At 38.4% G+C, this 25701-nt stretch overlaps 1 long non-coding RNA gene across 3 annotated transcripts in view; it reads left to right on the top strand.

Annotated features, from left to right (window-relative positions):
• Positions 1 to 25701, top strand: part of LOC145531162 (uncharacterized) — a 112148-nt gene that overhangs the window by 38815 nt on the left and 47632 nt on the right. For 2 of the 3 annotated variants that reach the window (XR_014072243.1, XR_014072244.1), the window contains 3 exons: positions 2453 to 2611; positions 11600 to 11725; positions 14900 to 14960. This is a non-coding gene — a long non-coding RNA (uncharacterized LOC145531162). Of the gene's footprint in view, positions 1 to 2452; positions 2612 to 11599; positions 11726 to 12894; positions 13063 to 13734; positions 13938 to 14648; positions 14802 to 14899; positions 14961 to 25701 lie in introns of all 3 variants that reach the window. The other variant, XR_014072245.1, reaches the window with a different exon arrangement.

The raw sequence follows: 25701 nt of genomic DNA on the forward strand, positions 1-25701 counted from the left end.
TCCATTCCAGTCAATTTTAGTTCACTGATTCCTAAAATGTTGATGTTCACTCTTGCCATCTCCTGTTTGACCACTTCCAATTTGCCTTGATTCATGGACCTAACATTCCAGGTTCCTATGAAATATTGCCCTTTATAGCATCGAGCTTTACTTCCATCAACAGTCACATCCACAACTGGGTGTTGTTTTTGCTTTGGCTCCATCTCTTCATTCTTTCTGGAGTTATTTCTCCACTGATCTCTGTAGCATATTGTGCACCTACCAACCTGTGGAGTTCAAATTTCAGTGTCCTATCTTTTTGCCTTTTCATGCTGTTCATGACGTTCACAAGGCAAGAATATTGGTTTGCCATTCCTTTTTCCAGTGGACCATGTTTTGTCAGAACTCTCTACCATGGTCTGTCCATCTTGGGTGACACTACATGGCTTTGCTTGTAGTTTCATTAAGTTAGTCAAGGCTGTGGTCCATGTGATCAGATTGGTTAATTTTTTGTGATTGTGGTTTTCATTCTCTCTGCCCTCTGATGGATAAGGATAAAAGGCTTATGGAAGTTTCCTAATGGGAGAGACTGACTGAGGGGGAAACTGGGTCTTGTTCTGATGGGCAGGGGCCACGCTCAGTAATTCTTTAATCCAATTTTCTTTGGATGTGTGGGGTGTGTTCCTCCCTGTTGTATATAGATATATAAAAGTGTATATCTTTTATACACCCTCCCAAGTATCAGTTCAGTTCATTTCAGTCCCTCAGTCATGTCTGACACTTTGCGACCCCATGAACCACAGCACGCCAGGCCTCCCTGTCCATCACCAACTGCTGGAGTCCACCCAAACCCATGCCCATTGAGTCAGTGATGCCATCCAACCATCTCATCCTCTGTCATCTCCCTCTTCTCCTGCCCTCAATCTTTCCCAGCCTCAGGGTCTTTTCAAATGAGTCAGCTCTTTGCATCAGGTGGCCAAAATATTGGAATTTCAGCTTCAACATCAGTCCTTCCAATGAATACCCAGGACTGATCTCCTTTAGGATAGACTGATTGGATCTTCTTGCAGTCCAAGGAACTCTCCTTCTCCAGCACCACAGTTCAAAAGCATCAATTCTTTGGCGCTCAGCTTTCTTTATAGTCCAACTGTCACATCCATACATGACCACTGGAAAAACCAGAACCTTGTCTATATGGACCTTTATTGACAAAGTAATGTCTCTGCTTTTTAATATACTGTCTAAGTTGGTCATAACTTTCCTTCCAAGGAGTAAGTGTCTTTTAATTTCATGGCTGCAATCACCATCTTCAGTGATTTTGGAGCCCAAAATAATAAAATCAGCCACTGTTTCCACTGTTTCCCCATCTATTTGCCATGAAGTGATGGAACCGGATGCCATGATCTTAGTTTTCTGAATGTTGAGCTTTAAGCCAACTTTTTCACTCTCTTCTTTCACTTTTATCAAGAGGTCCTTTAGTTCTTTTTCACTTTCTGCCATAAGGGTGGTGTGATCTGCATATCTGAGGTTATTGATGTTTCTCCCGGCAATCTTGATTCCAGCTTGTGCTTCCTCCAGTCCAACATTTCTCCTGATGTACTCTGCGTATAAGTTAAATAAGCAGGGTGACAATATACAGCCTTGATGTACTCCTTTTCCTGTTTGGAACCAATCTGTTGTTCCATTTCCAGTTCTAACCTGCATACAGGTTTCTCAAGAGGCAGGTCAGGTGGTCTGGTATTCCTATCACCTTCAGAATTTTCCACAGTTTATTGTTATCCACACAGTCAAAGGCTTTGGCATAGTCAATAAAGATATATAAAAATTCATTGATATGTACACCTAATATTTTTACACTTTATATTTCAAGAAAAAATTAAAACCAAAATCTTTTATCATTGGGTTCACTAAAAAACTAAAAACGCAAGTGACAAAAAAGGTGACAATATTTACAGCTATGTAAGCTGAAAGGATTAGTATCAAAATTCTGTAAAGAACTCATGAAAATTAATAATAAGAAAAAGTCAAGCAATTTGGGAACAAAGAGGCAAAATACTGAAATGGGCAATGATTAGCCAGTGACCATCAAACTGAAGCTGTTCAAGATAAATAGTAACTTTGAAAGTGCAAATTAAATTGAAATATTACAGACTGTAAAGAATCCACCTGCCAATGCACAAGACATGGGTTCTATGCCTGAGTTGGGAGGATCTCCTGGAGAAGGAAGTGGCAACTCACTCCAGTTTTCTTGCCTGGATAATCTCATGTACAGAGGAGCCTGTCAGGAAACAGTCCATGACTTAGTGAATAAACAGCAACAATCCTAGACTCGTTTCTTCTTCTAGGAGCAGTACAGTAACTGGGACCAGAATCATCTAGCAGCTTCTCATTCACCTGTTGCCCCTGAGCTGGCAAGACTCTAACAGCTGAGGCTTTTCATGCATCTCTCTGTGTTTTCTTTGTTTCTCTTCAGTATAGCATCTTCAGAGACATCGGAATTTTCACATGGTCGTTCAGAGCTCTGAGTCCATGTTCCAAGAAAGAGTTAGCTGAAAGTCTAATCTCTTTGTGACCAAGATTAAAAATCCATGGAGCATCACTGATGATTCTGTTGTTTAAAAGAGTCACCAAGGTCAGTGTATATCCAAGGGGAGAGGATTTAGACTTTGCTTCTTAATGAGAACCCTGTCAAAGAACTTGCTGACATGTTTTAAAATCACCAGAACGGGAGTCTGAACTGTGGTAATTTTGTTGCAGGAAGGGGGACCCTTTCCAGGGCCCGAAACTGGGCTCTTGTCTAACACTCGGAAATGAATAGTCCGAGGAGACACATGTGCTGACAAAGCAAGAGATTTTATTGGGAAAGGGCACCCAGGTGGAGAGCAGTAGGGTAAGGGAACCCAGGAGAACAGCTCTGTCACATGGCTTTCAGTCTCGGGTTATATGGTGATGGGGTTAGTTTCCGGGTTGTCTTTATCTAATCATTCTGACTCAGAGTCCTTCCTGGTAGTGCACACCTTGTTCATCTGAGATGGATGCCAAAGGGAAGGATTCTGGGAGGTGGTCGGACATGTGGTGTCTCGTTTTGACCTCTCCTTAACACTTCCAGTTAGTGGAGGCTTATTAGTTCCGTGTTCCTTACCAGGACCTCCTGTAGTAAAACAGCTCATGCAAATGGTTACTATGGTGTCTGGCCAGGGTAGGCAGTTCTAATCGGTGTGCTTCCCCTAACGATTTTATTTTATGAGGTAAATTCCTAGAATCCATTGGTTTAGAGAAAGACATTGGGTGGTGCCCTGTACTTCTGACAGCAGCCTTGTGGCCATTCTCACAAATAATTCTACAGATAGTCTCCTTTTCTGTACTTAAAGAGGGAAAATGCTCATTCTCAAATTTCTCAAAACTTTGTCTCTCCTTCTCTAAGCCTACAGCACTCCCCAGGGACTGTTTTCTATGAGCTCAAAGCCGTTTCCATTCTGGACTGGGGATAGAGTTTTTATAATAAAAATATTGTTTTTCTTGTTGTATTTTGCTCTTTAATCTATCTTTAACACGACTTATCAGTGTCACTCATTATTGTGCTGAACACTTTTTGGCTCCTTATTCAGCATATCCAACATATGGGTCTCTGGAATGCACTTCCTTTCTCCAAAGCCAATGACAGAGGAAAGAATATAAATATCAGCACCATTGTCATTGTACTGCATAGACAGTTGTGCCTGAAATAGTGCTCCTAAATGAAAACAAACTACATACTGCTTACCTCAAAGTGGTGTGTACCAGGCCTTCAGGTGCATGCTGATCAACTGTTTTTGTTTCTCCTACTGTCCCTTTAAACTACTCAGTGAAGTAGTTCAATTTTTTTCCCTATCTGCTATCTCAGATTCAGCTCCTAATTCTATTCTTTGTGAGTATAAAAGAACTCTGATGCTTTCAAACTTAAAAACTGCCTCACATCAGTGACAGATTCCATCCATTGATCATACCAATCTTACGTTTAGAGCTAAGCAGCCTCTCTCAGATCTGGCCTGGTCAACAGATAAGCCACAATGCAGAAGAGGTGAGGGCTCTCTTGGTGCAGTTTTCTCCCCTTTCCTGCTTTGTGCTTTGCTCTCTCCTTCTTTGGGTTGTCTCTGGCTCTTCAAGGTTAGAAGGAGGTAGGAAAGAAGGTGAGGAGGAGGAATACACGGGTACACTTCACTTTTTGGGTTTGAGGGTACTAGTGTTACACTCTTCCTCCTTGTATTCATGTCACTGTTCTCATTCTGAAATCTTTCTGATCTTTGTACATAACTAAGAAATTTCACATTGAGTAATTTGTGAAATGATTCATTTAAGGAAGTGGAACTTCTAGGCCCTGTGGACACGGTGCTCTCTAAGCACCTGGGAGTTTAGATAAACATGAAAGAGAGAAGAAAGCACAGGGTAATTTTTTTTTTATTAAAATGTTTTAAATTGGAATATAGTTTATTTACAATGCTGGGTTAGTTTCTGCTGTACCTCAACATGAATCAGCTATAAATATACATATTCACCTCCTTGATCCTCCACCCCTATCCCACCCCTCTAGGTCATCACAGAGCACCAGGCTGGGCTCCCTGTGTTAATACGGCAGCTTCTTTACTAGTTATCTGTTTTACACATGTTAAAGTATATATGTCAATACTACTCTCTCAATTTGTTTTACCCTCTCCTTCCCCTGCTATGTCCACAAGTTTGTTCTCTATGACTGCACTTCTATTTCTGCCATGCAAATAGATTCATCTATACCGTTTATCTAGATTCCATATATATGTATTAATATATGATATTCGTTTTTCTCCTTCTGACTTACTTCACTCTGTATGACAGATTCTAGGTTCTGACCACCACCACTCCCCACCCCCCATTGTAAATGGGTTTGGATCACTGAGATATTGGGTTCTCAAGTAAAAGAATAACGGGTCACTAGAGGAGAGGAAGCACAGGGCATGAAGAGTGGAGCCTGACTGGGCTGGCCCTGGGCGCGGAAGTTGTGAACACTGCCCAGACCCACAATTTTCTGCTTTCTGTCAGCTCTGGGCTCCCCCAGTCATGGCCAGGCTAGTCTCACTTCTGCTTATTTCCTCTTTCATGTAAAAGAAAAGGTCATGAAATATGATGAGAATTCATCATTGCCAAGTTTTATATGGTGCCTAAACTTAATGAGGAACAAAATGTTTTTAACGTAACTTTTACACAATTAGAAGCAAGGCTTAAATGCAGATTTCCCAAGAACAATCATAACGATTAAAGTCATTCATAGTCATATATCAACCATTAATATACAATCAGCCTTTGAAACGATGGTGGAAGGAGAGAAAGGCCACTGGACTTCTGACTTCCAGATAGGTGGGAGATAACAACGTTTAACATCTAGGTGGGAAAATGACTCACAGATGTTTAAGGAGACCAAGACTGGCTCCTTTTACCACAACTGCTTTTGGAGCAGTAAAAGCTTTTTTTCTGAGATATGTGATATTTTACATGGGTCATGCCCCCAAATGTTTTGTCTCAAAGTACACAGAAAAGAACTTAAAAGGAAGAAGGGATCTGGATTCCCTGTGGACTGTAATTCTGATTCTGAAGAACACATGCAGTTGCTCAACCACACTGCTGGATTGAGAAATTAACCAAAGAAGTGCTTTCCAGATAATAGAGCTTTGCAGTGTTCCATTGCCTGCAGGGGAACAGCAGGATGGACTGCTTTCCCTCTAAAGGACTAAACCCCTAAAACCCAACCACGATGGAACTGAGGCTTTGGAGTTGTTTCAGGGGAACACTATAAAAAGTAAAACCCCTGGCACAGTTCACATCACTTCAGGATTGACATTACTTGTGTGCACTTGCTGTTTATTTAGTTTTGGTGAAGTTGGTACGTGTCACTGGAGGGATCGAGCCTTCATATCAGGAGAAAAGTGGAGAAGTGAAGTTACTACGTGAAGAATTTGGCCAGATTTCTAGCTCCTGCATGCATTAGCACAAGCTTTTCATCCCAAGAAGCTAGTCATGCACTGACAGTGCCGAGAAACTGCTTTTGAAATAACTTTGAAGTAATTTGTTCTTTTTTTTTAACCTCCAGACTTTTCATGATTATTGGTTTCTTTGTTATTAGTGATTTAGTTAAAAAATTTTGAAAATTGCGCATGTTGCAGCTCACTTAAACTTCTAAGTTTTTTCACCTTCAAGTCAGGCCTCTTCTAATGTTTACTTACCCGATGGAAAAGCCAAACTTTAATTTAAAGGACATTGTCTTTTGTGCTTATCTTTATTGTCAGAGCTGTTTTTGATGGTTCTGTGGGCTCGGTCTGCTCTGACCCCTGGATCCTGGTATATATTCTGTCTTGGATACCATTCTCAAGTAGTTTTTTTCTTTTTTTTTTTTTTTTACCACTCAATAAATAGGTATGGAAGATGGTGGTATTCCTATGTTTAGCACTAGGTGAGAATGTTTATATTTGATTTGGGAACCCTGAAATAGAATTTTGAAGCAAGGATAGATAGTGGTAGAAGTGGCAGATGAAATTACATAGAATCCTTTCTGAGGCCCCTTTAAACAGATACACCATTAAATTCCTTATCCTTTTATTAGTTTATTGGAGGGAAAACCTGCTTCACTATTTCATTGTTTGGCTGTGACTTGTGGTTATCTAAAAAGACAAAGAGATTCTCATTCTTCATTTAAGATAAGACTATAGTTGTAATAATTGAAAAGAACTAGAAAATGAGAATTCCAACTAACTGGTCATCATCCAGCCTGGAATGAATGGTAAAATCATATGCCAAGGGCCTATACTTCACTTGCTTTCAGCTAAAGTGAGGAGATGAGAATAATGTCCCAGGAACTGTTTTTCTGGCTCTAACATCTCCTATTCTCTATAGTATCATCACTTAATTGGGTTACTGCCCTGTCTCTTTATCCACACACTGTTTATTACAAACCTTACCATAACTGCAGAAGCAGGATGCCTAGTGACAGAGGGTTGCATAATCATTCAGTCTCAATGCTCTCCTTGCTTTAACCTAGCAAACACGTCAATGGGACCATGTGCTATGTAACAGTTGGAAGACTGCTCTTAGCATTTAACAGGATATTCATGGTGTATTTCCAGGTTATCCACCTGATTACTAATAATATGACTGCATATTATTACATTGTGGAGACATATTATGATTTAATTACAAACAAATAAGATTGTTAAATTGTGGATTGTTTAGTTGCTTCCAGTGTTTCCCTACTGTAAATGAATTTTTAGCAGTATATTCTTGCTATTATTTTTAAAGAATAGATTCTTAGAAGTATGATTACTGGGTTAAAGAGTATGAACATTTTTAACAGTTTATGCTTCCGTAAACAATATAAGAGAGTGTCTGTTTCTCCACTTTTAAATCAACCTTAAACCTTTTTAATTTTGTAAAACCAATAGATGACAATGGTATCTGACTTATTTTGACTCATATTGCTTCCGTTATAAAAAAGTTCTGTATTTTTTCTAGAATGGTTATAGTTCTGTTGTTTTCACATTTACATCTTAAATGATCTGTCATTTATTATGGTACAAGCGTGATGTAATAATTCAACTATTCTTTTTCGTATGACAATTTGTTACTTTAATACTATTAACTGAATAAAACATCCTTTCTCCACTGATGTGAAATGCAAAATTTATCATATGTAGGTTCCAATATAAACTTGCATTATTTCTGAATTCTATTCTAGTCCACTGAACTGCTTTTCAACTCTTGTGTGCCTATGAGACTTTATATTTACAATAATAAGGAGACACATTTTAATATCTGGTAGGATACATCCTTTCTCATTTTCTCATTATCTTTTTCAAAATTTTCTTAGTTTTTTGTATCCACTTGTCAGATTGAAAAAAGAAAAAAATGTCAAACTTCTGTTTGGAGTATTATTAAATTTATCTAATAATATTCCCTTCTAGGAAAGTGGTATGTTTGTTCCTGTATGTTCTTTAGTTAGACTGTATAGGTTTCTTCTTACAATTTTTATTATTTCCTTGTCAAATCCACATTTAGGCCTTAACAAATTTTGTTGCTAATATAAATTTCTTCTTTTCTCTGATATTATTTTCCAACTTAATTTTTTATTCATAAAGGAAAACTATTAATTTTTGTATTTTTTCCTATATAGAGCCACTTTATAAAACTTGTTAGTTTTAAAATTATTTTAGCACAGCAAAGTATAACATATTTACAAATTATATTTCTGAGTAGGGATTAATATCCAAAATATATTTAAAAACTCACACAACAAAATAGAAAGAAGCAAACAAAAACCCAAACAAATAACCTAATGAAAAAATGGACAGAGGATCTGAATAAACATTTTTCCAAAGAAGACATAGACTAACAGTATATGAAAATGTGTTCACCATCGTGAATCATCAGGGAAATGCAAATCAAAATAACCATAAAATATTCTCATACCTCTTAGAATGGCTATTATCAAAAAGACAAGAAATAAGTGTTGGTAAGAATGTAGAGAAAAGGGAACCTTGTGTACTATTGGTAGAAATGTAAACTGATACAGCCACTATGGAAAATAGTATGGAGGTTCCTTAAAAAATTAAAAATTGAGCTACCAAATGATTCAGCAATTCTGTTTCTGGATATTTATCTGAAGGAAATTAAAACACTAGCTTGAAAAGAGATGTGCACCTCCATGTTCATTGCAACATTATTTATAATAACCAAGACACAGAAGGCCTTCCCTGGTGGCTCAGACAACAGAGAACCTGCCAGCAGTGCAGGAGACCTGGGCTCTATCACTGGGTTGGGAAGATCCCCTGGAGAAGGGAATGGCAACCTACTCCAGTATTCTTGTCTGGAGAATTCCATGGACAGAGGAGTCTGGTGGGTTACAGTCTTTGAGGTCACAAAGAGTCGGATGTGCCTGAGTGACTGAACACACTTTCAAGACATGGAAGCTACCTAAGTGTCCATTAATGGATGAATGGATGAAGAAAAAGTGATAAATATGTGTGTGTGTGTGTGTGTGTATATATATATATGTATATGTGTGGTATGAATATATATATATACACATTTATGTTTATAAATGTGTATATATATACATACACATATATCATGTGTGTGTGTGTGTGTGTGTGTGTGTGTGTGTATATATACATATATATATATGTATCAATTCAGTTCAGCCGCTCAGTCATGTCTGACTCTTTGTGACCCCATGGACTGCAGCACACCAGGCCTCCCTGTCCATCACCAACTCCTGAAGCCTGCTCAAACTCATGTCCTTTGAGTCAGTGAAGGCCATCCAACCATTTTATCGTCTGTCATCCCCTTCTCCTCCTGCCTTCAATCTTTCCCAGCATCAGGATCTTTTCTAGTGAGTTGGCTCTTTGCATCAGGTGGCCAAAATATTGGAGCTTCAGCTTCAGCATCAGTCCTTCCAATGAATATTCAGGACTGATTTCCTTTAGCATTGACTGGTTGGATCTCCTTGCAGTCCAAGGGACTCTCAAGAGTCTTTTCCAAAACCACACAGTTCAAAAGCATCAATATATATCACATTTTTTAATCCATTTATATATATATATGTTATATATATCATACAGTGAAATACTTTCTGCTATAAAACAAGAATGAAATCTTGCCATCTGCAACAACATGGATGGTCCTTGGGGATATTATGCTAAGTGAAATAAGTCAGATAGAGAAAGACAGATACCATATGATACATTTATATGTGGAATTAAAATACAAAACTGAAATCGTAGATATAGAGAACAGATTGGTAGTTGCCAGAGGTGGGATGGTGGGAGTGAGCAAAATGAGTGCAGGTTGTCAAAATTTACAAACTTTTAGTTATAAAATAAGTAGGTCCTGATATATGGGCTTCCCAGTTGGACCTAGCAGTAAAGAACCCACCTGCCTATGCAGGAGACATAAGAGACTCAGGTTCAAGCCCTGGGTTGGGAAGACCCCCTACAGGAGGGCATGGCAACACACTCCAGTATTTCTTGCCTGGAGAATCACATGGACAGAGGAGCTTGGTGGACTACAGTCCACAGGATCATACAGAGTCACACACCACTGAAGTGACTTAGCATGCACGTACGAGATATAATGTACAGCACAGTGACTATCATTAACAATACTGTGTTGTGTATTTTATAGCTGCTTAGAAAGTAGATTTTAAAAGTTCTCACCATAAGAAAAAAAAATGTAACCATGTGGTGATGGAAGTTAACTAGATAGACTCTGTGGTGATCATTTCATAATATGTGCAAATATATTGTTATATTGTACCCCTGAAACTAGTATAATATTATATGTCCTTGTGTCTCAATTAAAAAAAATCAATCCAACGGCTGTGAGTATAATTGATTAGAAGGGAAAGAATGGAGTTGTGGCAGTAACCCAGAGAGAACCAGGCTCATGATCCAGGTTAAAACTTTAGACTTTGATATCTCCTTCTCCCTTGCTACCAACATGCAATCAATCATGAAATCTGATAAGTTCTAACCTTTATACTTTCTCATACATGACATCCATTTCTAAAAATAAAAAAATAAAAATATTTTAGTTATGTATTTTGGATTTCCTAGACATCAATTTATATCATTTGCAAATAATAATAGTTTTATCTTTTTTCCCAAAATTTAACTAACAAATTATTTTCTGAAATTTGTTACATAAGCTAAACTCTCCAAACTATTGGTGCCCTTCAATTATCTTTCTCCTGGCTTTATTAGGGGTGGTTTTAGTATGTGATCTTTTAATATTTTCTGTTAGTTCCTAATAAATGATATAATAAATGCTTAATGATTTTAGGAAATTATCTTTTTTTCATATTAGAATAAATTTTTTTTTTTTTTAATGAGAAGTAACTGCCACATTTTATTAAGATTTCTCTGTGAGGAACTGGGAATGATTCTACATCACCTGGGGAAATACTTCTAGCTTGGCATGGATTCTTTTTCTGTGTGCCTGGTTTTTCCCTTGTCCCAAGTGACCTTCACTGGAATATTTGCTACTTGCATTTTTACTATTATCTTTTATTATATGCATATGTGTTTAATCAGAGTACACAATATACTGAATCATTCTCAACTGATTTTCAGAATACTTGCTTTTGTCAAAAAATCTCACCAAACGCTCGCTGAGGCCATGTGATAAACTGTGACTGTCTCATGCCTCAATCTTCAATTTGGATCTATGCTCTCTTTGGCAATTCTGTTCTCTCGGTGGTAGTAGCAACCTCAGTGGCAACAGGAGAGGGGAGATTTTACATCGTCTTTGGCAAGAATAAACACTTCCTGCCTGGAGTCCAAAATGAGAATAAGTTACCCACTGTGCAGAAACATGGAAGTCATGATATTCCCAGTGAAACATGTTTAAATAGTCTCTGGGCAGTCATGTTTTGGGGCGTTACTGTTTACAATACCGTAGGGGTTACATTTCCATGAGATTTTGAATAATTTAGGAATAAAATACAAATTGTTCATTCTGTAATGTCTATCTTTATTTTGCACTGTTTACACTTTAGCATTTTAATAGCTTTAAGAGATGATGTCCAGGTAATTTGCATCTTTATTTCTGTCATTCATGGAAGGAAAGAAAGCATGGAAGTGACTTGGGCAAATCAAGCAAGTTGACATTGTGGATGATTACAGTTATGATCCTCAAGATAATTCTTAAAAATGGGACCTTTTTTCACTCAAATGAAACTGGATAATTGGTATGTCGCTATGTATTTTCTTTTGTTACTGTAGGTTTTATCAGCAAGAGCTTTAATGCACTGTATTTTATCCTTTACTTGCTATGTAAAAGGATTCTAAATTTACTGTCTTCCCTTGACTTTTTACTGTGCTAGTTGTTTTGCTTTTCTCATAACTAAGATTTCCCCATCCTCCCAAACCTTCTTTATTTACTAAACTTTTTAGTTTGGTAGCTATTCTCTGAATTTCTTCCAATTTCTTGGTGTATTAATACTGTAACAAAGAAAACCCAGAACTCTGAATGGTGAGGGCTTTTAAATGCCAAGTAGGGCAGAAAAATTGCCTCATTTGTTTTCACATGTGATACTCTTGTTAACAACAGTTCAGTTCAGTTCAGTGTTTATTTTTCTGGCAAGAATATTCATTATTGACTCATCCACTCTATTCCTCTCCTTATAACCTTGAGGGCAAAACACAATGAACAGAAAATAAAACTTAAAGCATGGAGCAGAGATTGGGGGTCATGGGAATCTGGCATTATGCTTTCTTAAAATTAGTTTAGCTTTTGTGATATTTGCTAGGCAAATAAACTTTGGGTATTAAATCAACAATATATTGACAATTATACAGAATTCAAATGCCAATCTGCACTTACTTGACTTCAGCAGTGATGTAAATAGGATCCTATTAAACATTACCATTGCTGATGTTATAATGTTGATTTAGTTCCTACAGGTAGTTTTGCAGCTTTTATTTTTACACTTTCAGCTAGTCACCTCCTATTGTCCCTTTACTTTTATTCCAAATACAAGTCTATACTTCCTCACCATAAATATGAATTCAAGGATATTTTATAGCACTTCATAGTTTGCTAAAAAAAAAAATCTTTCATGTATATGATCTCACTTGATCTTATAGCTTTTCAAGGTGGACAGAAAGTAAATTCTTATTCCATTTTACAGATGGAAAATCAAAGTTCAGATTACCAAGAAGCTCTCTGATGCATTAGCACATGTGGCTAATTGGATGGATACTCATTAGAACTTGGGCTACTGCACAAGTCTTTTGACTCCTGGTCCATATATAATAATAGTTAAACTTTTCTGGTAGAGTTCTAACTTTGTTCAAGTTAGAACTCTACCAGAAAAGTTTAGCTATTATTTTAACTCTGCTTTATCATTGAGCTTAGACTATGCCCACAACATATCAATGGCAGTACTCAAATGCAGATGGAATGAATATGGATCACAGAAGTTAAGAAGGAAGAAATAAAGAATGTGAGTCAAGAGAGGAGGTAGAAGGACTTCCCTGGTAGTCTAGTGGTGAAGACTCTTCACTCCCACTACAGATGGAACAGGTACAATCCCTGGTCAGGGAACTAAATTCCTACATGCCCCGGTGCACAAGCAAAAAAAAAAAAAAAAAACAAGAGAGAAGAGATGAGGTGGAGAGAGTAGTGTCATGAAAATTGTCTCTGGACATTTCATGGTACTGTTGTAGATCATCAATCCAAATTTTGTTTTTAAACAAAATTTTAAACAAAGCAAAACATCTATCTGAGCCATTTAATATTGATTAGGGCTTCACAGGTGGCTCAGTGGTAAAGAATCTGCCTGCAATGCAGGAGACACAGGAGATACGGGTTCAATGGCACAGCCAATGGCATTAAAGGTATTAAAGGTCTAACCCTTTCCTGGGTCGGGAAAATCCCTTAGAGAAAGAAATGGCAACCCACTCCAATATTCTTGCCATGGATAATCCCAAGAGGAGCTTGGTAGGCTTCGGTCCATAGGGTCACAAAGAGTCAGACACTACTAAGCACACACGCATACTATTCACACATGCTATAAATTATGCTAACAAGGACATATATGGATATCTGTTACTCATGTAACTAGTATTTTCAATGTTTGTGTATGTGTGTGATTTGTGCTTATGTTTGGAATAATAACAAAAATAACCATTGCTACAACAAATTCTTCTCTCTGAACTCTAGACCTCAGGGATCCCATCTCTTCTTTTCTCAAAGGCCTCACACTCACCTTCCTGCCTCAATGAGAGTGTTCCTCCCCCTGGGACAGATGCTGGCAAAATTTGACAACGGAGCTCTTGCCATGGGCTTCATTGCTGTATGATAGACTGCCCAGCCTCTACCCACATAATCTTTCAGCTTACCTTGTCAGTACAGATGTTGCAAACTTGGATCAAAAAGAAAGTCATGACCCATATCAGGTAGTGCTCTTATTTTTAAAAGTGTTTAGAAATCTGAATCCAGAAAGTCAAGTGCTGAACTTTCCTGGAAGTAAATTGTTTAATGCAATAATAGATATTCCAAGTTTTTAACTTTTCTCTCATTGCTGTTTGACTCCTGATCCTGTGATAATTCCGTCAGAATACTCTAAAATTTTCAGTGCATCTAATCCATTTCTCTAGTACTAGCATTCTAGCATTGAGTAAGTTATAATTACAGGATACTGTGGTATTAGGCAGAGACTCACTCTCCCTCTACCATTCTGGCTTTCATTTCTGGCTCATTGCCACTCTCTCCTATGGCAAAGACCCAGAAGCCTGGGAATAGAAGAAATACACTATCAGTTCCCATCACACCTACCTGGCTTTTTGCCACACTCAGCTGAGAGCACCTGAAAAATAACAACTAGGTTAGCTGCCATTTTATTGACTTGTGGAAAAGGAGGAAGCCAAATGGGCTTAGTATTCCTGATTTAAGCTGAATTCAGTTCAATGCATCACACATTTTTGAGAGCACCCTCTGTGTCTGGCACAAAGCACACAGAAATGAATAGGAGTTTGTTTCAGATGAAGCAGATGCTTACAATATATTGTGATAAGGGGACTATTATTTGTAGGTATGAATAAGCAATAGCGCTGGGTGGGAGGGCATTTATCACCCCAATGAGAGGCTTACTCATCCATTTGCATTAGACCCCTCAGCCCTTAGCCTATCTCTGAAGGTGGCAATGGACTCCAAGTGTTCGCTGCAACTCTCTAGGAGGCACTAGGACCACGCATGGGAAGTGGTGGACTGTTGTAACCATCTTGCCCCCTTGAAATAGCTGACAGCCAATGGCATTAAAGGTATTAAAGGTCTAACCCTTTTAAGTTGTGACTTGGCAGGGGACCATTTTAGTAGGAAGAGCAACTAACACAAAAACTTTTTGTTTTATTATTATCAGCAGCAAACCAGTGTTAAAACCTGTCATGGCAGTAAGACATCCTTGCAGACCAGGGAACACAGTAAGTAGACTGAAACATATTGAGATAATATTGTAGTATTGAATTACACCAGAGATAATAGCATTGATTCATCCCAGAAGGATATTGTAAATAATGAACAATTAATTGTTGCAGAAACTTTGAAAATAAATCGATGAAAATCAAGACAGATCTGGGTGACTCAAGGAATCTGTTTTTTCAGAAAGCTCAGCTGAGTCCTCTGTGGTCAAGGTTAATGATATATTTGCAGTTCTGTCTGCTAGGAGCTTTGAGAAGAATTATGGTACTGTTGTGACCTGAATGTGGACTCTTCTGAAGTCCCTATGCTTTCTTCTTTGCTCATTGTTGTTCAGTTGCTAAGTCATGTCCAATTCTTTGCAACCCCATGAACTGCAGCACACCAAGCTTCTCTGTCCTCAATTAGCTCCTGGAGCTTGCTCAAACTCATGTCCATTGAGTCAGTGATGCCATCAATCATCTCATCCTCTGTCGCCCCTTTCTCCTCCTGCCTTCAATTTTTCTCAGCATCAGGGTCTTTTCCAATGAGTTGGCTCTTCGTGTCAGGTGGTCAAAATATTGGAGCTTTAGCTTCAGCATCAGTCCTTCCAATGAATGTTCAGGGTTGATTTCCTACTAAAACCTTAAAAACAACAAGGCTGACAGAAAGACACATGTAAAAACCTCAAGGGAAAAATATCCTTTAATATTTATTTTGATTGAGGAAACAACCAGAGGTCTGTGGTGATAAGGTGGGGAGCCGGGGTCTGTCAGTTTAGGAAAGTGATCAGGAGAGATCTATTTTTCTGTCTCCTGCATAGCACTTCTGTAATTTGCATTTTCCTTTTCTCAAAATGCAAATCACATTCATTGTCTTCTCTGACCCTCCCTCTCTGTTGTCACTCCTGTGGTCATGTTGAGAAAATGACATCTTTATAAAAGGTGAAGTATTTGGCATATAAGAAAACTGCATTATTCTTTCCCAGAATTATGATTTCAAGAAACAAAGGCAAGAAGTTAGGTTATCACAATCCTGCAGTCAAGTTTATTTGTTTGAGTCATAAGGAATGTACCCACTTTATGGAAGCTTTAAATTACTTATGTGGAAGTAAACCTTTACTGAAAGTTTTCATCCTTCTTTGCTCTGTTATCTCTTTGATCCCCTAGTGTGCATTCAGAAACCTAAGCAGTTTTCCCCCTGCTTGAGATTGTTTTCAAGATATAGTGAAGTTATGAGGCAGTTATTCCAAACAAGTGAAAAATAACCATCTTCAAAGGCATGTGGATGTAAGGGAAGGTGATGGTTCAAAATTAACAAATTACTACTCCTCCATTTTTTTTTTTAACTCCCAACCAGTATAAAGATCTTCACCTTCTGGTCAATTTAAGAAAAAGAAAGTGAAGTTGCTCAGTCATGTCTGACTCTTTGTGACCCCATGGACTGTAGCCTGCCAGGCTCCTCCATCCATGGGATTTTCCAGGCAAGAATACTGGAGTGTGTTTCCAATGCCCTCCTCCAGGGGATCTTCCCAACCCAGGGACTGAACCCGGATCTCCTGCAATGCAGGCAGATTCCTTACCATCTGAGCCACCTGGGCAATTGAGAATGACTGCAAATCATTTTGAAATGCTTATTCTTGTATCTATCTTTGTGATAATAGCTTACATACGTGGAATGCTTCCTATGTGCCCCTGATCTGCATTGTCTTATTTGATACTCACCAGGAGCCTGGGCGGTGATCTTTTTTAACCCCTCATTTTACGAGGAAGTCAGCTATCCCTTCACCTCACTTACATCATCACCAGCCCTATTGATTTTATCCCCAGGATACAGCTCAAACTGTCCACTTAGCTCCTCATCCAGGGTCAACCTGCTAGTTTAAGGAACTATCATCCCTCACTTAGCCTTCTGCAAAAATGGTTCTCCTTTCCATTCTGGCTCTCATCCAACCTCTATAGTAGCCAGAATTACCTTTCAAAAATGCATATTGATCACATTGCTTCTTCCTGAAAAATCCTGGTCTCTGAAGTTCTGTGGAAGCTGACCCCCCCAGTACCCTGCCTGTTCTGAATCCACCTGCTTCCCCAGCTCATCTTTACCTTCCTCTCCTTGCTCATACCATCCAGGCTCATGACAGTCTTTTTCTTCTAGAACATGCCTGCATGTCTCAACTTCAAGTGTGCTGTTTCTACCCAAGCTGCCTAAGGCTTTCCTTCAGAATCTTCCTGACTACTCCTACTCCTCACTTAGGTCTCTGCTAAAACATCGTTCCTCAAATTCCTTCAACTCATCCATCTAAAGAACACTTCAATTCTCTGTTCTTATAACTGTTTATAGCTAATTATCTGCGTACACATCTCTCCCTCACTGCTGTGTCTATCTTTGTGTCCCGTCTGTCTATCTGTGTCATATACACTGTCCTTTCATCTGTGTGGATAGATTTTGTCTCAGACCCTTGCCGACTTATGTAGGTCAAGACCTGTCATAATTTTTCACCAGTCCAAAATCACTTACCGTTTATTGAAAATGAAACAAAAAAATTTATAAAAACAAAGCTAAACATTTTGGAAGTACTTTTTAAGATTTGGAGACCTTTCTCCTTGGCTTGTAGATGACTGTGTTCTCTCTGTGTCTTCACAAGGTCTTTGTTCTTCAAGTGTTGTGTCCTAATCTCCTCTTCTTAAAGGACACCAGTCACACTGGATTAGGGTCCACCCTAATGGCCTCATTTTTGGTGAGAGGAGGCATAATTCAGTCCAAAACACATAGGTAGTGAATTAAAGGTCTGAAATTCAAACATTGGACTTTCCAACTCCAAAGTCCAGATCTTTTATTCCACATCAAATCTGCCTCTGTGTCATTAATTCTCTTCTCCACTGCCTACATTCTATCTTGTTAAACTCTGCTTCCCACCATCCCAAGGAGCTGCTCCTTGCTAGTAAGATTTTGAAGAAATTGAAGTCCTTCTTCACTAGAGAAGATGGAATGGGTGAGCTATTAGGAAAAGAGTCAGCAGTCAGGAAGAAAAATGCTTGAAATATAGATTAAGGAGGTTGTACAATTATTAGCCTGAAAAAAAAGACACCTATTGAATGAACATGGATTATTCGCAAAAGATTAATTGAAATTATTCTCCACTAGTAGGGACTAATTTCAAGAGAAAATAATAGGTTTAGTCATTGTTTTATTTGTTTCTCACCATAACCTTGTTAGGTAAACAGTTTCTTTATTTTTATCATTGTAGAGAGTAAGGAGTTGAAGCTCCAAGAGTTTGTGTGACTTGCCCAAGGGGTAGAACTATGACTCAACCCGCTTCTTTTGATTCACAGTGCATGGTCTCTTACTCGTGTTGGCTGCCTCCCTATTCATTGTACCCACAGGATGCCGTGTGTAGTTCTGTAGGTAACTTGTAGATTCACCTCAGGATATGCTCTCAGAGAACTTCCTTTGTGAAAGATCAAACTATCATACTCCATGTGCTCTCAGCCCTGTTCTCTCAACCCCAGAAGCCCAATGGCACACAATTGGATATGCTCATCCACACTCACAAAACCATATCTTATACTATGAGGGTGAATTTTCTGAATGTGGAACTTACCCAAAGGGGAGTGGACACTAACTGCCACACAGTATGATTGAGAAGTTCACAAGCTCACATCTGCCCTCAGATATGTCTGTCCAGATACTATACTGTCTCCTCTTAACTGATTCTAACACCTCATCTATAAGAAGAGCTAATTTGGTAAAAGACAAAATGTTTCAACTGTCACCATAACAGTGATTTTCACTAGTGAGTTATGAAATAAATTTTGTGGGTCAAGACCAGCATTTCCAATATGAAGTAGAATAAAATAAAATAGAGAATATCAGAGTGTACTGCATGAAAATGAGAGGAAATATTGTTTCATGAAAATTTTTTCCATTTTTTTCTCTCTGTGTATGAGCCTATATACTGGATTCTTATGAAATTTATTTCTTGCTCAATGACAGTGAAAAAAGAGAGAAATAGTTCTTTAAAAGAAGCATCTTTTTATAATTTTGAATTGAGGATTCTTTTGCTAATATGATAACAATACGGACTCTTTCCCAAGATAAATGCATACAAATTCATATACCTATGTTTTGGGTTCCATTTTAAAGGACCTATAGACTGTATGAATCTCACCTACTGATCTCAAGTTAAGAACACTTGTTCTTGTTAAAATGGCATTCTTCCTGGAAAGGGGAAAATGGCTCTAGAGATTGCTTCTGGGCCTTTTTCTTCAACATTTCCATATTTTAGCTTAAATACCTTAGCATATTAGAGCTAAGAATCTAGCCTAAAGAGGATGAGAGAATTTATTCAATATTTAGTTCATTATCTTTTACTGAATAAAATAGATCTGGCAATATAAGGGTTTCAGGCCATACCATATCAGCTCCACCGAACTTAAGTTCCAAAAGGGGAGAGAGCCAATACACAACTTAATGTGATGAATTCAGATAAAGTTAAGTTCTAAAGAAAATGATTAGGGTGATGTGATAGAAACAACTGGAGAGGAAATGGGAGAGATTGAGGAAGGCTGTTTATTTTGAATTGGGGTTCATGGAATGTGTATCATTTATTAACTTGGATTGCTATATAAATATTTGTGGTTGTGCCTCTATTATATTTCACCCATCAGAGTGCTTTACAATATTTCAAAGCACTTCATGAATATTCACTGATTGTTAATTTAATTTTTTTAGGGAGAGATGGAGAAAACAGCATGTTTAAGAGTATGGATTCTGGCATAAGAGAGCCGGAGCTTGAATCCTTGCTGGTCCTTTACTACTAATGTGGTTATGGACAAGTTATTAATCTCATAAACTGTAGCTTCTTCAGGCTTATCTCTAAAATGGGGCGAATAGTATTCTCTATGTGCTTAGACTGTTATGAAGCCTAAATAGGTTAATAAACATAAAGAACTTGCATATGATGTTTTCTGATGTCCACCTCAGTACTTAGTGCCTTTGAAAACAACCGTTTTGTGGTAACTCACAATTTTGTGGGTCAGGAACATGGGCAGATCTCAGTGAGACAGTTCATCTACTTTGTGCTGCTGATTCATCAGTTAAAGTCACTTGGTAATTTTTAGCTTGTGGATGAACTAGTCAGAAGTGTGGGAGCAGGGGGTGAATGTTCCAAGTGGTTCACTCACATGTCTTTCCTGTGGTGAGAAGAGTGGAAGGCTGGACTCATTACAGAGCTCCTATTTTCAGTCTTTAGATACATATCTCTCAGGATAATCAGATTTCTTATGTGGAGGCTCAGGACTCCCAGAGAGATTGTTCTAAGAAAGAAGAAATAGGACTCAATTGCTCCCTGGAGTCTGGGTCCAGAACTAACAGAGAGATGCTTTTGCCATATTCAAGTGGTCAAAGTTATCAAAGAACCAACTGGGACTCAGGAAGGAGGTATAGAGCACACCTTTCTAGATATAGCAAAGAATGTGTAGCCTTCTTTAACCTACCACACTATCCATAGCACCTAGAAAGTGCTAGATAAGCCTAAGCTAAAAATTCTATCCTGTTATACACTTTCAGAAAGTGTACTTTTATGTTTATTTCAGACTGTTGTAGCAAAATCAAACTTTAGGCTTGCTTCTTCTTCACCTTTTATTTACTTTTTCATACTTCTTAAAATAGTCCCCATCAGTAGGTGGCAGTTGAGATTTAAAAACTATTGCACCTACACAAACCATTGAGCATTAACTGTGGAAATTTCCCTCCCATCATAGCAACGGTTTTTATTTATGCCACAAGTCATACAGAACTCGGTTTCAGTTTATTCACTGGTTGCCCATAATCCCACTAATATCACCACACAGTTGTGTGTTTCCTCTCCAGAGACCAAGGACTTAGAAAAAAGGGTGATATCTAAGTACATTAAAATTCATTGGTATACAATATTTTCCTTGATTCACCTACTATTGGGCTGAACTGCAGGCTCTTTTTTCTCCCCCACCTCCAACACCAACAAAATCTAACGTATGAAAAGAGAAGAAATAAAAAGACACATAAAAAGTTGGCCAAGTTCACAGTTTAAAATTTCTTGTAAAAGACCAATTTTGTGTGGCATTTATCTAAATAGACATTTCCTGTAACCACTTACACCCAATAACGAATCAGCAGCTTAATTGGGGTTGTGCGTTCTTATCTATTGGTTAGGCTGTCTTACTGAGAGGCTTCATTTGCTTTTTCCAACTCTGCCTGTCCCACCTTGCTTTTCACTTAATTTTTTTCCAGATTCAATACTTTCCCGAGGTACATAAAAGTACTTTTTGGTTTTCAAAGCTCAAGGTCAATTTAAAGACTGGTCTCTGAAGAAATGAGCATTTATGATGTGGTCATCTATTTCCCTGAATCTGTTACAGCTTTTGAGAGATGTGCGGAGAGGAGAAAAACAGATAAGCCAAATTGGTTTTTGAGATGAGGGGCACCTACAAATGGAGCACTATTGACCATGAAAATGTAGCATACCAGTATTTATTTGGAGAAAAGATCTATCTGATCATTGTATTCTGTCTTGAAACCAAAATGTTTATGTCCTATTTTTATTAAATATGTCATCATAATGTAAGCCATCCTCACCCCCTTCAGCCACACCCCAAATCACTCAGCCCCAGTTCTGTCTATGAAATGCATTCCATTTTGAAGTCATTATTTTCCCCAAGTTTCCCAGAATTACCACACACACACACACCCTCCCAAAGCTGTTTTAATTTGTGTAGCCAGGCTCTTGCAGAAGGGATATTTGCTAGCAGGGATATTGATTCTGTAATGGAGTTGCAGTTCAATTGTGGTGACAAGAAGACTGATTTTTTTTTTTTTTTAATTTCTTTAAGGATCATCAAGACAGGTAGACTCCAGAGGATAAAATTTGTACATAAAATCACCTGATCTTACTTGTGCCCTTTCTTTTTGCCACTTAGGCAATACACTTGTCTTAGCACTTTGCTGGAAGTTCACACATTTGCACCTTTGAATTACTTTCAAAAAGAAGGCCGTCATTGCCTCTTTTGAAAAGAAAAATTGCCTTCTAACAAGTGGGAAGTCGATATTCCACCTGAGACCACCAGTCTCCTCTTAAGTGACAATATTCCCATTACCATGCTGGGACTCTTACTGACTTTATCTGAAGCACAGTCTGCTGGAGGGAGGACTAATTAGGAGCCAGGAGAACTAGATCTGATAGCTGCTGAAACTGGACCTGTACTTAACCTTTGCAGGTATCCTCTTCCTCTGCCATTTGAAGCAGGAATGAGGAACCCTGTGATCTTATGGGTCCATTTTAGTTCAAAAGGCAAAAGTATAACAAGCCTAAAATATTTAGCTTTGTTGTGAGTTTAGAATGAACAGTGTCAGAGGAAATACTTAAAATCTTTTTTCTTCCGTTTAAATGTACTCCTTAATGTGGATTTATATGACTGATTTCTTTCATCTGAGATTTTTTTAACCAAGAACTGGTCCTATCTGCCTTGCTTCTCTGATGGGCTACTCAGAGAATCCACACAGGGGGTGAGTATGGGCAATGCTGAGCCGCTTTTCAAGGCTCAGTCACCTTCACTCCACACGGCAGCATTTCCAATCAGACTCATGCTCACAGTTCTATTTCTGGCAGCAAACTGCTTGGCCACAGGGTTTGTACAATTTATCTTTTTTTTTTTTCCCTCAACACAGCACTTTCCTAGTCCATGTAAACTCTGTGTTAATTATTTTGGCTGTTAGCTGAGAAAGACGACAAGCTCCACATTTGCTAAATCAAGAATGACGAAGTGGATTCAGAAGTGCTCTCTCTACAAAATGGTTTACACTCTGGAACTAATGCAGACTCTCTTTGTTTCAATGTGTTGCACACAAATATTGATTAATCATTTTTCTTTATTAGTTTATGTCCCCTTGGTAGTATAATGCATTTGACATTCCTTCTGTCTTGTAGAAGGAGCAGAATGCTATAAACCCAGGCTGACACTGTCAGCAAAAGGATTTCAGCAGTTTCCAGAGGTGGGGAAACAGATAATTAATGCTAGTCTCCTCTGCTAAAAAATAGAAATGTCAGAGAGGAATGGTGTTTTTTCTCACATCCTATAAAACTTCGTGTTGTGAATAAATGGCCTACAGTGAAGTAGGAGACACTAATGACATCATCCAGTTCAAGATTCTAATTCTTCTGTTAGTTCCACCCTGCTCCCTAGGCAAAGATTTCTGTGCCTTCTGAAGAAGGACCAGAGATGAGTTCTAAAATGTGCACAGCTGTCAGAGAAACATAAGTGGCTAGGCAAAGGAGAGAGTTTTCATGAGGTCTTTCCTTTAACTACCTAAGAAAGGTGTATTTTTAGGTGCAAAGGAGAGAATTAAACTGCCTTTTTAGGTCCCAGTTGATAAGTACAGTTTTAACAGTCAGAACTCGCTGGCTCTGAGTCTGGAAAAGTATTGAGTTAGTTTACATGTATAAGAAGATGAACGTCAGAACCAGGAACTGGGGTGTTATAAAGACCCCGGACGTATCTCTCTGTGCATCTGTTTTCTTCTCTCTTGTTTCACACTGACTTTTGTTATTTAGTCAATACTATGGGGAATACAAACACCTCACAGCTCCTAGAATCATGCTGTCTTACAAAAAACAGAAAGAAAAAAAGCAACACCAACAAAAAACAGATCATGCTCTGCTGAGGGTCTTTTAGTCTCAACTCCGAAATAAGGAGAGAGGAGTTTTTTTTGTCTTAGCTCATGTTGGTTGAATACTCTTCCGTGGATTAACTGTGGTAAGGGGGGGGGGTTGGTAAGGAACACATATCTGGCTGTTAGGAATGTCCTCCCCCTATGTCTTCACCTCCTCCTCCATTGTGCCTCAGAGAAGCCACTCAAGTGTAATTACCTAAGGACTTCTGACCATTGACAAAAACCTGAACTTACTCACACCTATGAAAATAAAACCCAGTGTATGTTCTCCATTGATGTGCTTATCAAGAGGAGCTTTACTTTGTGGCCAAAAAGAAAATAAAGTCCAAAGTTGAAGACAAGTCAAACTTCTATTACTATTTTTTTGAACTTTAGGCACTATTTATTGACTTTCCACTGTGGAGGAGGGGACTTCTGTTCTCTTTGACTCCCAGCCTCTCCAGCACATGAACATATATGCCTCACTCGTGGACCCCACACAGCATTCTCACAAAACACATTTCCTATCCCTACCATAGAGTTATAATTTTGGATAGAACAATCATCACTGTTTTTATTATTATGAACATGTATTCACACATGTTCATATCACAGTAATGGACAGCACCAGAATCCTAATGGGTTTTGCTCATGCAAAGTCCATTCCAGGATTAAGGACTCTCCCAAGTAGTTGTCCTTCACACACTTACAAAGCAGTCCACAATGTCCTCACCTGTGACTGTGCCAGCTCAGTTAACAGTCCAAGACAAACAAGAAGGAATGGAGTAGAAAATCCAGGGGCTTTTCATTGCTTCAGACCAGAAGTGATTATGTATTTAATGTATGCCACACTTGCTTACCTCCCTGGCTGAGGCTAGTCACATGACCTTGTCTAACTGCAAGAATATTGAGATGTGGAATTCTTTTTTTTTATTGAGTTATAGTTGATTTATAATGTTTCAGATATACATAACAGGCAAGTTTGGCCTTGCAGTAAAAATGAAGCAGGGCAAAGGCTAACAGAGTTTTGCCAAGAGAATGCACTGGTCATAGCAAACACCCTCTTCCAACAACACAAAAGAGGACTCTACACATGGACAACACCAGATGGTCAATACCTAAATCAGATTGATTATATTCTTTGTAGCCGAAGATGGAGAAACTCTATATAGTCAGCAAAAAAAGATCTGGAGCTGACTGTGGCTCAAATCATGAACTCCTTATTGCAAAATTCAGACTTAAATTGAAGAAAGTAGAGAAAACCACTAGACCATTCAGGTATGATCTAAATCAAACCCCTTATGATTATACAGTGGAAGTGACAAATAGACTCAAGGGATTAGATCTGATGGACAGAGTGCTTGAAAATCTATAGACAGAGGTTCATGACATTGTACAGGAGACAGTGATCGAGACCACCCCCAAGAAAAAGAAATTCATAAAAGCAAAATGATTGTCTGATGAGGTCTTACAAATAGCTGAGCAAGGAAGAGAAGCTGAAGGCAAAGGAGAAAAGGAAAGATATACCCATCTGAATGCAAAGTTCCAAAGAATAGCAAGGAAAGAAAAGAAAACCTTCGGTGATCAATGCAAAGAAATAAAGGAAAACAATAGAATGGGAAAGACTAGAGATCTCTTTAAGAAAATTACAGATACCAAGGGAACATTTCATGCAATATGGTCACAATAAAGGACAGAAATGGCATGGACCTAACAGAAGCAGAAGATATTAAGAAGAGGTGGCAAGAAAACACACAAGAACTATCTTCATGACCCACGATGGTGTGATCACTCACCTAAAGCCAGACATCCTGGAGTGCAAAGTCAAGTGGGTCTTAGGGATCATCACTGCGAACAAAGCTAGTGGAGGTGATGGAATTCCAGCTGAGCTATTTCAAATCCTAAAAGATGACACTGTGAAAGTGCTGCACTCAATATGCCAGCAAATTTGGAAAACTCACCGGTGGCCACAGGACTGGAAAAGGTGTTTTCATTCCAATCCCAAAAAAAGATAATGCCAAAGAATGTTCAAACTACCGCACAATTGCCCTCATCTCACACACTAGCAAAGTAATGCTCAAA

This window comes from Giraffa tippelskirchi, chromosome 2, assembly GCF_054371585.1.
Source record: "Giraffa tippelskirchi isolate mGirTip1 chromosome 2, T2T-mGirTip1v1.2.pri, whole genome shotgun sequence".
In the NCBI taxonomy this organism is placed as follows: domain Eukaryota; kingdom Metazoa; phylum Chordata; class Mammalia; order Artiodactyla; family Giraffidae; genus Giraffa; species Giraffa tippelskirchi.